We start from the raw sequence: 12,927 nt of genomic DNA, 5'->3' as shown, positions 1-12,927 counted from the left end.
CAGGTTAAGAAAAAAAAAAACATTTGGAGTTCTTACCTCTTATTATGCATGCTAGAATTGTAGACAGTGTCAAAGTGAGTATCTTTCAAGCATAAAGATGATGATTTCTTCCCCAGCTTCCAAGAGCTGAGTATCCAATTGAAGCAAATTCTGGAGTAACAGTATTGAATGAGAAGATCCTAGATTTACTCTCCTAGGGTCTTTCCCCAATTCCACCATCTTCATTTCCCCTCTATTCCAGATCACTCTTCTCAGAAGAATTGGAAACACCCTTGTAACTCTGAAGTACCTTGTCCCAAATATGGTTACATATGTTGTTCATTTCCTGGAGTTTCTAGAATGAAGGTTTTTAAAAATATATCTATTATCTATTATTATCTACTATCTATTAATAGAGAAGATGTCAGCTATAAGGAAGTCTACAGAAATAAATTTGACTTATTTTTAAACTTCTCTTTCAGTGTGGTGTTGATGGCTTTGATTTCCATTGCAGCTAAATTTCTCCCAATTCTACTACATGGAAATGTTAAATTTTCATCATTGTACTTTTCAAACTTAGAGGTTCTATGTGATTCATTATTGAAATGTATTTATGGAATTTTATATAAGATTTTAAAATTTTTTCTAAAACTCATTAAAAATGTTTCATATTTGATATCTGAATTATTTCCAAATCTGAAACAGTTAAAGTCTTTTTCAGACTGTCTACTTTGCTTGTGGCTCTTTGTAAATGTAACTTGTTTCCTTAGTACCTATGGTGATTTTTAATATTGTCTTCTCTTTAATTTGTTAGACGGATATTTGTGAGAATTCTTGGAAGACTCAGTGGGAAAGAGAGCATTCACTTTTGACTTTATTTTGCCATTAGCCAGCCAGAACAATTTGATGTTAAGTTTTCCTCCTAGAGCTTTCAAGGCCCAATAGATGCTGTGATTTCAGACTGCATGCTGGCCCCTAATTTAAAGGACTTCCTCACCTCGAAATGCCAGTGTTAGGTCAGGTGTGTATCTTGATAAACATATCTGATTAGTGTGTATATTAATTGTTAACCTTTAAAATGCCATTATAATTCCTATGATTAACTTTTCTATTATGTTTTTATTTGTAATCAACCACTCTTTAAAAAGATTTATTTTTCAGTTACCTGCCCCCCCAGCTGCATGCTTGCTGTCTGTTCTCTGTGTCCATTCACTGTACGTTCATCTGTGTCTGCTTGTTTCCATGTGTTGCATAATCTTGTTGCACCCCATCAGCTCTCTCTGGGGGTGGGTCATCTTACTTTCACAAGGAGTTCCTGGGAAGTGAACCCAGGGCTTCCCATATGGTAGACGAGAGCGCATTCAGTTGAGCAAATCTGTTTCCCAATGATCCACTTTTATACAGGAATCTCTTCTAAGAGTGTCATTTTCATATGAAACCTATCACTAACATAGAATCTCAAGATCTTCAGTGATAACAGTGCCAAAACTGCAGCTTGCATTTGAAACTTGATACTCATCATGGTCCATTTTATTACTTATTTTATGGCTAAATTATTTTTGTTAAGTTAGATTCGGGATGAATTTAAAGATTCCAGCAAATTTGTAAATGTGAATAACTACATTAAAAAATAAAACACAAATTAATACCCTTTCTGCAGATTTGCAGGTACTAGAAAAAGTAAGGTGAACTAAAGTTAAAACTAATAGTAGAAGGAAATAACATAGATTTAAGTGGAGAGAAATTAAATAGAATATAGAAAAGCAATTGAGAGAACTACTAAAATTGTTCTTGGAAAAGAGTATTAAAATTACAAATGTTTGTTTTTATTGAAAAAGAAAAAAAAGAGGCGATGCAAATTACCAAAATTAAAAATGAAATTCAAGATGTTAATTGATATTCCTGACTTAAAAGATTATGCATGAATAATATTAACTACTGTCTGCCAAAAATCTAGAAAATCTAGAGAAAATGGAATAATTCCTAGAAACACAGAATTTACCTAACTTGACTGCAAAGAAATAGAAGATCTCAACAAAACTCTAACAAGGAAAGAAATTCAATTAGTTATCAAACACCTTCCGAAAATCTGAACTCTATTATCAGTTTCCATAATGAAATCTATGAAATATTCAAAGAAGATTTAATTTCAATTCTTTTCAAAATATTCCAACTTGATGTCAGTGTATCTCATTCAAAATTATTCTCTAAGGCTGACTTGATATAAAAGCCACATAAAGTAATAAAAAGGAAAGGAAACCAAGCATCAATTCCCCTTTAGAATCAAAAGCATGCAATACAGGCTAGCATATTGAACTCAATATAGCATTGATGTGGAGAAAGTGGCCATGGTAGTCGCTGAGGGTGGGGAGAGGGAAGAAGAGATATGATGTGGGGGCATTTTTAGGACTTGGAGTTGTCCTGCAGGTACTGCAGAGACAGTTGTTGGACATTGTATGTCCTGTCATGGCCCACTGGGTGGACTGGTGGAAACTATGAACTATAATTTAAGCTATCATCCATTTACTGTGGCAGGGCTCTGGAGTGTATTCACCAAATGCAATGAATGTCCCATGATCATGAAGGAGGTTGTTAATGTGGGAGGAGTGGGGTGAGAGGGGTTTGGATTATATGGTGGCCTCATATATTTTTAATGCAAACTTTAAAAAAAATAAAGAGAAAAAGAAAAAAATAGGCCTTGGATAACTGGATTTCCTTAAATGAAAGTGAAAAAAATGGAGGATCTCAATCACACTCCCCAAGAATCACCTCCAATTGCATCAAGATGTAAACATAAAACCAGGAAAATTCATTGAAGATAAAGTAGGATAACATCTTCAAGATCTTGTGGTATGTGGGGTTCTTTTAAACCTTACACACACAGCATTAGCAACAATGGAAAATCTAGATAATGTCTGCACCAGAAAGTTTGAGATGAGAGTAAAAATCCAGTCTAACAAATGGAGGAAAATATTTGCAAATCGCACATCCATCAAGGACTTAATATCCATGATCCATAAACAGATTCTGTAACTCAAAAATACAAAGATAAATGGACACGATTAATAACTGTGCAAAAAGCTTGAATAGATATTTTTCTAAAGAAGAAATACAAAAGGCAAAATCTCATACAAAATGTTCCATAAAACTCGTTATTAAGAAGTGGAAATCAAAGCTACAATGAGATCTCATTTCACACTTAATAGAATGGCACAGTTTGTTTTTTTTTTTAAGGAAAAAACAAGTGTTGAAGAGGAGTTTGAGTGATAGGAGTACTTATTCACTGTTGCTGGAAAGGTAGAATTTCACAGCCACTGTGGAAGTCTGCTTGGAAGTTCTTAAGGAAGTTAGATATTGATCTACCATGCCACCAGCAGTACCTTTATTAGGTGTATATTAAGAAGAACTGAAAGACGGGGCATGAACTAACAGCAACACACTGATGTTCACAGTGGCGTTATTCACAATTGCCAAAAGATGAGAACAATCCAAGTGCCTACCAACTGATGAATGGATAAACAAATTATTGTATACACACGAGAAGGCCGTTATTCATCTGTTAGAACAAATGACATCATGAAACATATGACAATACGGATGAACCTGGATGACACTATGTTGGGTGTAGCAAGCCAGAAACAAAAGACCAAATATTGTATTATCTCAAAATTATGAAGTGAATATGAACAAACTAATGGAGTTAATAACTAGAATGAAAGTCACCAGAAAATAGTGTGAGGTTAGATAATGAGAAGCTGAGTTTTAGTCTGTGCAGAATTGTTAAAAATGTATTTGTAAATATCTGGAAATGCATAGAAATGGTGAAAGCACATCATAGTGTTTGTAATTAGCAGCTCTAATATACGAATATAATAACAGTTAAAATGGAAGCCAATGGTTGTGTATATCACCAGAAAGGAAGCTACAGAATGCAACATGGGACTGTATAGCATAACAAACACTCTTGTGAAAATATGTACTATCAATAGTCCATATATGAGAATGTTTATCTATGGATCAGAACAAATGAAGTTATAAGATGCTAATATCAGGGTGATATGTGGGCAAAAATTCAACCAAAATATATTATGGACAGTAATGTATAGTAATAGATTAATAACCATCCTACAATATTAAAAAAGGAGGTATAGTAAGTGAAAGAAATTAGGCAAAATATTATACATTGTTAGACTCTGTCTATAGAAAATGCAAATGCAAATAGATTATAGAGAAGAAAATAGATTAACAATTATGAATGACAGGAGAAGGATAGCAAGATTGAGAAGTGACCAAAAAGATGTAGGGTTTTCTGTGTTCATTTGTTTCATTTGTGTTGGTTTTTTCTTTCCTTTTTGGGAGTAATGGAAAAGCTCTTATATTAAATGAAGTGATGAGTGCACAATTCTGTAATTATACCAAATACCATTTATGGTACACTTTAGATGGATTATATGCTTTAAGAATATGATTCAATAAAATTGATTAAAGAAAGTAATTTGGGATTTTTTTAGAGAGTCAACTATGACTTTTCCAAGCATTAATCCCAGATATTAGGAAAGAGTATAAGACTTTTGTGGAGACCTACTGTTTTATTTGGGAACTTGATAAAGGCTAATATTTTGTTCCCCTTACTCCAGAGCTATCCCTTCAACTGGCAAACAAGAGAGGCATTTTGGGATTAATAATTGCTCGGAACTTTTACCAAACTTTGGAAAAAATGTCATCTGGCCATTTTCCTTTAATCACTTTATATTCTTTGGCAAAAATTCAAATTCAACTTACTACATAATTTATCAATCCACAGGTTCAGACTATGATTTTGAGTAATTTCCACATTTGACTGTAGTTTTCAGAGAAAATAGATTTGACTCATACAGTCCTAGAAGATTTCTGGTTTTTGATTGTGACTTAATCTGAGATTTAAAAATCCACAGCCTGTCATTTTTTAATAGTCTTTCCAGGGCAATTAAAGGAAGCAACTCAGTCCACATTTCTTGGATTGCGATTCCAAACAAAATGATTTATCACATAAACAATTCAACTTGTCAAAATTTTCCCAAGGCACTGTCTTTATGGGTGAGTTCAACCAATATATTGTCAATTAGAATTGTCAATGTTATAAATACACTAGTGGTGTACATTTATCCATTAGAAATAGTGCCATTCCTGTTGTCTAAGCCAATAGCTTATAAATCAATTCCTAGCCTGGAGACTTGTGTTTGTGCAATCAGTTCTTTTAACAAATACTTTCTTGTATGAATAATTTTATTCAGGCAGAGTCTCTATTTCAAAAATATCTCTGAATGTTGAAAACAAACTTGGTGTGTATTCTGAATATTGCTGAAAATTCTAGATGTATGTCTTTCAAGTAAATGGAAGTTGAAAACACTGAAAAACAGTATAACCAAGAAAGCTGATACTTCTATTATCATCAGGAATATTTTATAATCAAGAAGATTCCACTGAAATTGTTGGCTTGACAAATATGTTGCATTTTCTGCAATCCAGGCAGTAGGACTCTCTTTCTGTAAGTATTGAGTAATAGGAATTGCACATGGTAGTTCATCATTCTCTGGAGTACTGGACTGTAAACCAGAAGGGAGAATTGGCTGCAAAGAACCATTCCATCCTACCCACCTCACACCATATCTTGTAGAGTTGATGGTGAATGCCAAACTTAAACTTTGTGTATATTTTAGGAGAGAGGGCAATTGTAGCTCTTTCAAGACTCATAAGACCTTTTTCTGTTTCCTAATACAGCTAGATGGTAGAATGATTCTTAAGAAAGACGTTTGTAGAGCATGTGCTTACTGAGTGATGCAGACCATTTCAACTCTGCCTTATTCTCCTAGACCTCTACTTACTTTATCATTCCTTCCCCTCCAAATTTTGTCTCAAAAAAAGGCTTCCTGATTTTATCAGTAGAATTTTATTCCTCTCAAGAACACTTAAAATATGTGATAGCAATAATGATTCACTATGAACTGAGGGTATAGATTTGTTCTCACAGAAAACTTAATTTTCTTCTTGAATAATCTAAAACTGGCTAAAAGAAAATCCTCCTATTATCTGCTATTGGTGAAATGCATGAAGATTTGGGCTTTGTTATATCTACACACAGTCACAAGAAAGAAACTAAACAAAGAACAATTTCCTTATGCTTATTGATGCAAAAACCCTCAAGAAAATAAGTAGCCTAACAAATCCATCAGAATATTAAAAGAATTATCCAACATGACCAAGGGAGATTTGCCCCAGGTTGCAAGGGTGTTGAGCATAAGAAATACAATGAATATAATATACCATGTTAACACAAGGAAGGGAAAAATCATATGAATACCTTTATTGATATAGAAAATGATGTTAACAGAATTCAGTGCTATTTCGTTTTGAAAAACACACAGAAAAATAAGATTACAAGGTATCTTCCTCAACATGATAAAAATTATATATTTTTATCTTTCAAATACTCAAAGCTGAAAGGGTAAACGCTTTCCTCTTGACGTTCAGAAGAAGACAAGGCATCTGATTTCACTATTGCTAGAGAGTATTGGACCGGAAGCCTTTTGTAGAGGATGGCTTTACACAGAGCTCCAGTAGACACCAATGTCTGTGCCACAGTCAAGGAGACAACTCACAGGAGAGACTCGCAGGTGGAAGAGGCTTTATACTTGCCTCTGGCTGATGAAATTCTCAGAATGGAGGGGACAAAATGAATATAGACTAAGAGGAGCTTATGAGAGGAAAAACACCTCAATCAGTAACGACAGAGAATTCACAGAATACTTTGATGAGGGTGCCAAAACAGGCAAGCTTAAGCACTTCAGTTACATCACAAAAATGTGTGATTTCAATATTTGTTCATAAGGATAGATTCAAGATGGGCAAGGTCTCAAACAGGATCATCAAGACAGGGAGACAACAGAGCCCAAAACCCACAGGACACAGAGCTGAGGTTCATGATGACCTTTATTGCAGGATGTGACAGATGGCCACTATTTGGTCATTTGTGACCCTCTCCCTCCCCCCCCCGCAACCCGCCCCGAGAATTAAACTCTCCAGGGATCCACAAACAATGAACATGAATATCTCCATGAGGCAGCCTGCATAGGTGAAAATCTTTTCTTAGGTATGGAAGTTTGCCTGCATTTCGGGGATGGTGTGGCAGTGAACTTGAGGTCAACAAAGGACAGGTTGGAGAGGAAAAATCACATGAGTGTGTGGAAGTAGGAGTCTGAGATGACTGTGGTGATGATGAGCAGGTTCCAGTGGAGGTAACCAAGTACAGGGACAGGAACAGATCAGGGAGAATGAGTTAAATCTCTGATTTCTCTGAAAATCCCCAAAACAGAAATTCTGAAACACTTGTTTGATTTTCTGATTCCATGTGGATGATATACCTGCCAGGACAGAGACAAAACAAGAATAAATAATCAACAAACAGACCAAGCAAAAAAGTTATTGGCTTCCTCAATTTTATCAGTAGAATTTTGTTCTGCTGCATGTGAATAAATTTAAAAAGGCCTGTGTTTGTACATTTATCTACAGTTGGACAAGATGATCCTATACTACCATATGTCCACTTTGTGAGATTCTTTTCTGTTTCATTAAACAATTTAGAACACCTAAATACAGCTAATTTATTTTGGAGAATTTATAATTAACCATATTTCATTCAAAATAAGGTAGAATAGATTTGCAGCCAATGATGTACTTGATCAATCAATAAGAATTGTTTCCACAAATTACACCCCTGGGGATCTTTGCAACAGACAGAAGAAAAATTTTCATTAAAATCATAAAGAAGATGAACATGTTTATTAGAACCACTCGTCATTATAGTTAAAAAGTCTTAAGATAATGAATCTAAATTAGTTGTTTTTCGAAAGGAAAGTCATCTCTTACAGATGGTGACAGACACCTGAAAACACTGATAGATAGTACTTGGGAAATTATCAAAAGTAATAAAGAGAGGGATCTTGCAAGTGAAAGTCGTGTGTGGATCCAGTACCCAGGTCACTGGTATTGCACAGCTGTGGATGTTGGAGCTCCTGCTTGTGTCTGCTGTGCTATCCAATTTTCTCTCACATCTTTTTTTTTTTGTCTTTATTTATTTTTTTAATGTTACATTAAAAAATATAAGGTCCCTATATACCCCCACCCTCCTTACCCCACTCCTCCCCCCCCAACAACAACCTCCTCCATCATCATGAGACATTCATTGCACTTGTTGAATATATCTCTGAGCACTGCTGTACCTCCTGGTCAATGCTCCACACTGTAGCCCACACTCTCCCACAGTCCACCCAGTGGGCCATGGAAGGACATACAATGTCCGGTAACTGTCCAAGCAACACCACTCAGGACAACTCCAAGTCCTGAAAAAGCCCCCACATCACATCTCTTCCTCTCACTCCCTACCCCCAGCAGCCACCATGGCCACTTTCTCCACACCAATGCCACATTTTCTTTGGTTAAAATCACAATAGTTCATCAGTAGACTATCAGTAAGTTCACTCTAATCCATACTTTATTCCTCCATCCTGTGGACCTCGGAATGGTTATGTCCACTCCACATCTATATCATGAAGGAGCTTAGATTCCACCTGGATGCTGGATGCAATTCTCCTGCTTTCAGTTGTAGGCACTCTTGGCTCCCTGGTGTGGTGGTTGACCTTCTTCACCTCCATGTTAGATGAGTGGGGTAAGTCCAATAAACCAGAGTGTAGGAGTTGCAAGTCTGCTAAGGGTCAGGGCCTGGCTATCACATGGTCAGTCCAGAGATTCAGATCTCCTGGGTATACACTAAGCCCCATCACCAACTACAGATCCGGTTCTCTCACTTTTTGATTCACTGAACCAAACTGTTGTCAGTTCAGATGGTTCTATTCCAAAAATGAAAGCTTTAGTACATGAAGACCAACCAACCTTTTTATTTCACAGATCGATAACACTCTGCCTTCCACAAATTGTACAGAGAAAATTGGACAAGAATCTCTGACCCCTCATCCCTCCCCTGCTTTTCCTCTGTGCCAAGAGGAAGCTGATATCAGTGCAGATCCTAGCATAGAGGATGAGGATCTGATCACACTGAAAAATTCTCCACCCACAGCCAAAGACACTATGGTTTTTAAGAAAACCAGGGCTATGTGGACATGGAGCAGTAAGTGAAATCTATTAAGACCCCTTCCTCAAATATGGAAGAGGAAGACAGTCATTTCTTTGCTTTTTATTTAACTGTATCCAGCTTTATTAAAAGATAATTTTCATAAACAATCATGATATTTCATGCAGGACATGGGCAGACAATCATTAACAGTACATATCTTTAAAACTCCCTTCTTCAATGTCCCACCAAAATCAGATAGCCACCATAAAACCCAATGAAGTATTCATCTGATGCTCTAAACTGAGGAAGTCTAGAGAGAGAGTTGACATTTCACTTGTAGCATGATGTTTTAACAACTTTTCACAAGCAGACCCTGAGTTCCAGGAAATGAAATTATAACAGTAGAATCATCCATAGTCTAAAATACGGAACTGCTACTCTTTTGAGGGATGCCATTTCCATGGCATCACTGGAAAGTCCAGATTGTTTGAATCCTGTAACCAATTTTTTCAGGATCAGGCCCCAGCAAGTCTTGGGGTATAAAGGAATCAAATCTGTGCTGAAGGCGGAGAAAAGTATAGGACATGTGAACATAAAAACAAATTTTCATTTTTCCACACCAAATGGCAACTGTGCTAAGGTGAATAATGCTTATCAACATCTTGGATCCCCTTTTACTGGCAGTAAAGAGGAAATATCTTAAAAAAATGTTTTTAAACTAGAGGGAAAGGTGTTTTTACCCACATCAATCCAGCTCACACATTCTATGAGTGATATTTGACCCTTCCTTCAAAAACAACAATGAAGTGTTCCTTGTGCAAATATAGCTTAGAAAAAAAAATAATGTAAAGCAAATTGAGCAATTTTTAAAAAATTTGATTAAAAATTATTATTTAAAACTGTGCAGTCACCAGAAGTATAGTTATCAAAAAATGCACACATGTCACCTGGCATCTCCAGCACCTACAGCTTTCTGTGCCTTGTCTGTTTTGGCGTCTTTGTATTCTGCAGGGTTATTCCCATCCTTGCCTGCATCAGCTTTCCCTTTTTTCCCTTTGGGTACTTTCTCTTCCTTCCTCACAGGGGCCTTTTAAGGCATGGATTCTGGCTTTTGAGGAGAAGGTTTAGCAGATGTGGCTTGGCTTTATCTCCTTTATCGTCCTCTTCAACCTTTCTCTTGATCATGGAGGTGGTGGCAGGATGTGGGTGCTGGACATGGAGATGCAGCACCATAGCGTCTTGGATGGGGCTGGGGGTCGTTTTAGTCGGCTCTTCTTCACACTGCTTCTGTTTAACCTTTTGAGGAACTATTAATTTGCATTCCAACGTGGCTGCATCATTTCACATTCCCTGTACACAAGGTAATAAGAGTTCCAATTATTTCAGTCTCACCAAATTTTATCTCTGATTATAGTCACCTCGGTGGGGGAGAAGCGTTATCTCATTGTGTTTTGATTTGTTTTTCCCTGATGGCTGATTATGTTGAACATCTTTACATGTGTATTTGTTGGCCATCTGTTCTATTGTTTTTTGTTTCTTACAAAAACTGCAGAGATATCCAGAAGCATTTTCACAATTCATGTTATCTTTTCCATTGCCAAGGCAATTGTTCTGATGCTCTTTTCCTTGCTCTCTATGACATGCCATGCTCTGTGTTCTGATATATTTGCCAAACCATTCTATGTGACATTGGGCCACCCATCAATAATCATTTGATGCTTTCAAAATCTTCAGAATAATGCTACTGTTAAGAGTTTTTTAAAGCGATTTTTTTTTTTTTTTTTGTAACTCCTTGAACTGCAGGTTGCCTTGAGTAATCATCATCCGGACTGTATCCATAATCTTGTTCTTGCTTCTTCTGTGACACTTTTGTTTCTTTGAATTGTTCCCTTGCCCAGTCCTTCAATTATTTGTGATCAGAATCATTTGGATCATGCCAAATTACTTGCAAAATCCATCTGTACAGAAGAAAAACTTGCTACCTTCTCATTTACCATAGTTCAGTAGTTATAGGCAGTGTCATCATTGGGTGGCTGAGGCATTCAAGCTGCAAGAGATCAAGAACCTCTGCCCACTGGCCCACACTATTGCAACTGCCCATTTCTTTATTTAATCTTATTATTTTTGCTTTTTTTGCTATTGTTTAAATCACTTATCAAAAAAAAGGAAGATGTTCCTTTCAGTTCAAAGCAGGAAATGGCCTGATAGTCTTTGTTCCAAATCAGTGGGATATCATATAGACCAGAATGTTAATGAGGCAATGCCTTCTCTGAAGGTAATCAATGATTATATTTTTTGAAATACCATGATATGTGTTGTTATTACCTAATTATATCTGCTTGGCTCCCTCCCACCCAAGATTTCTCCCTCATCTATTTGCTCATTGTTTTTGCTTGTTGTCTGCTTATTTTTTTCTTTATGAGGCACCTAGAATCAAACCTGGAAATGCCCATGTGGGAAGCAGGCACCCAACTGCTTGAGCCACATCTGTCCCCTGCTCTTTTTTTTTTTGTTCATTGTCTGCTTGATTTTTTTATATGATATTGTTCAGATGTTTTCCATAAGCAATTGATACTAAATGAAGGGTAGGTCTCTTTATTTTGCTTGGTGCTTTAGAAATTAAAACATTACATAATTTTCCATCTACACTTCAAGAGCTGAATTCATTTAAGTGTCCACAATATGGAGCTAAGCATAAGTTAATATTTCCCTGTTTGTTTTAGATTTCTTTATCATACTTCTTCTGGAAGTATTAACAATGCTTCTTTTAAAAACATCACAAGCTTGTGACTAAATTCTCAAACATTGGGTGTTGGATTCAAATACCATGTTTTCTAGCACACATATTTTGTGCTCCCAAACTGTAATGTACAAGGACATAATATGATAATGATTTGCTTTTAAGTAATTTTTTTTTCTTCAAGAAACCTGCTGAGGATATTTTGGGTAATTTATACATAATTCAATATAATGATATTGCTCCATCTCACCACTATTTTAGGTAACACATTAATATGTTTAAAAATTCTGGAAATAGAGACTGGTGCAATTTGCAGTTGATGTAGATAAAATGCTATTAGAGATAGAATTTTCTTTGGTTTCAACTACTGAATAAAATTTAAAGATTGAAATTGTGATACAGTATTAAAGAAACATACATTTGCTCTTAGCTATCAACTGACCTTAGCATGGGTTTCCCCAAGCTTTCAAACTAGGGGTAGAGTTTAATATTATATGAGATTTGTTCTCTTTTGCTTATTACATTATAGTATGTTTGAATTAATCTTAGAGGCCATTAACACTTAAATAATCTTATCTCCAGGTCCTTCAAATTAAAATTCTACCTGACTAACTTGTAGGTATACCAAAAGGATATATGTGTACAATCACATTTTTCATCCCTGCTTTATTTTCTTTGCTTAATTACAGGGATTGGAAATTATTTACTGTATTTCATTTTAGTTTATCATTCTACCATAAATAATTGATTAATATATACTTATGTAGTTTGAATCATGGTTGACTACAAGTGTACAACGTTTTAGAGAACATAATCCACTCCATGTTTTAAACACCTGCTCACAAATCCGAGGATGAGTTTGTTGGCATGCATTTAGTATAGCGATGGAAAAAGTAGGTCTGGAGGTTAAAATTTATCCCAGGTGGAAATTTTACTGTCTTAATAAGGAAGAGTAATTCACCTGAACTGTCTTATTGCAGTATTTTCTTTGTATCTCAAATTGTATTATTTAATATTTTGAATAAAACTTTAGTAAAATAAATAGCAAAGATTTTTTAAAAAATTATGTTATGTTGGTATGAGAATATCCAGAAAAATT

The 12,927-nt window shown here is 35.6% G+C and overlaps 1 pseudogene; it reads left to right on the top strand.

Moving 5' to 3' along the window:
- Positions 1-7,218: 7,218 nt before the first annotated feature.
- On the top strand, positions 7,219-11,387 carry LOC131276745 (keratinocyte-associated transmembrane protein 2 pseudogene; annotated as a pseudogene).
- Positions 11,388-12,927: the final 1,540 nt, after the last annotated feature.

Source organism: Dasypus novemcinctus, chromosome 30 (assembly GCF_030445035.2).
Source record: "Dasypus novemcinctus isolate mDasNov1 chromosome 30, mDasNov1.1.hap2, whole genome shotgun sequence".
Classification (NCBI taxonomy): Eukaryota; Metazoa; Chordata; class Mammalia; order Cingulata; family Dasypodidae; genus Dasypus; species Dasypus novemcinctus.
This window is presented reverse-complemented; position numbering and strand designations above follow the sequence as displayed.